Source organism: Chaetura pelagica, unplaced genomic scaffold, assembly GCF_000747805.2.
Source record: "Chaetura pelagica isolate M959 unplaced genomic scaffold, ChaPel_1.0 scaffold483, whole genome shotgun sequence".
In the NCBI taxonomy this organism is placed as follows: domain Eukaryota; kingdom Metazoa; phylum Chordata; class Aves; order Apodiformes; family Apodidae; genus Chaetura; species Chaetura pelagica.
Genome location: NW_009952692.1, coordinates 13482 through 15167, shown reverse-complemented (window position 1 = coordinate 15167; position 1686 = coordinate 13482).

Below are 1686 nucleotides of genomic sequence, written 5' to 3'. Positions count from 1 at the left end.
GGGATGTTTATTTTTTTGACTGATGAGTTCCACGTCCCGCCTCCCCATCATCCCCCCTTCCCTCCACTCAAATGGGAACCATTAATTAGCCGTTAATTAACAAGAAGTTAGAGGCGACAATGAGATAAAGGCAACTCCACCCCACCTGAAATGCAGAAATGAAAAGTATGGCAAGAAATGCTTAGATGAATTGGAAGTAATGATGAGGTGAAAGCACCAAGGCAATAAAGGCAACAAAAATGAGACATGGAAATGAAGATTTTGGCTGGGCAGAGGTGCTGGGGGTGGGGAGAACCACGGGGGAGGTTCTGGAGAAGGTGGGGGGGCTGGGGGTTGCCCTGCTGCCCCCTCCCCAGCCCCCCAGGGCTACCCCGGTGCTGCCACGTGTGTTGTGTGGATGGGGAAGGAGAAGTGGGTGTGGGATGGTTTGGTCCCACGTTCCTGGAGATGAGGAGGGTGCTGGAGGATCCCCCGCTGGTGCTCAGGGCCTTTGTGGGTTTCTCCACCTCCTTTTCCCTGGGGAGGACCAAGGAGGATCCGTGGGTTGAGGAGAAGTGGTGGCATCTGCATGGATCGAGTTGGCCGTGGGGAGTTGTCTGGTGGAGAGTTGGTGGTGGAGAGTTGGCCGTGGGGAGTGGTCCTAGGCCTGGGGCTGGATGGGTGCTCCACTCTGGGGTCCTGCTCCCTGTCCCCCCCGCCACCACAGGGTCAGGTACAGGGAGGGGACACGGAGACACAGACCAGAGCAGGTGTTGGGATTTGGGATCTCTTGTTGCTGATCCACCTCTGATCCATCCCTGATCCATTCCTGATCCACCTCTGATCGACCCCTGATCCACCTCTGATCCAACCCCTGATCCATGCCCTGATCCACCTCCTGATCCATCCGTGATCCACCTCCTGATCCACCTCTGATCCACCTCCTGATTGCCCCCTGATCCACCTCCTGATCCATCTCTGATCCACCTCCTGATCCATTCCTGATCCACTTCCTGATCCATCCCTGATCCACCCCAATTCACCTCCTGATCCATCCCTGATCCACCTCCTGATCCATCCGTGATCCACCTCCTGATCCACCTCTGATCCACCTCCTGATTGCCCCCTGATCCACCTCCTGATCCATCTCTGATCCACCTCCTGATCCATTCCTGATCCACTTCCTGATCCATCCCTGATCCACCCCAATTCACCTCCTGATCCATCCCTGATCCACCTCCTGATCCATCCGTGATCCACCTCCTGATCCACCTCTGATCCACCTCCTGATTGCCCCCTGATCCACCTCCTGATCCATCTCTGATCCACCTCCTGATCCATTCCTGATCCACTTCCTGATCCATCCCTGATCCACCCCAATTCACCTCCTGATCCATCCCTGATCCACCCCGATTCAGCTCCTGATCCATCCCTGATCCACTTCCTGATCCATCCCCTGATTCACTCCCTGATCCATCCCTGATCCACTTCCTGATTCATCCCTACTCCACCTCCTGATCCGCCTCTGATCCAAACCCTGATCCATGCCCTGATCCACCTCCTGATCCATCCCTGATCTGCCCCCTGATCCACCTCCTGATCTACCTCCTGCTCCATCCCTGATCCATCCCTGAACCACTCCAGAGGCAGCTGGACACGGGCTCTGCCACCCGCCCCCCCCCCAGAACAGAGTCTTACCCCCCCACA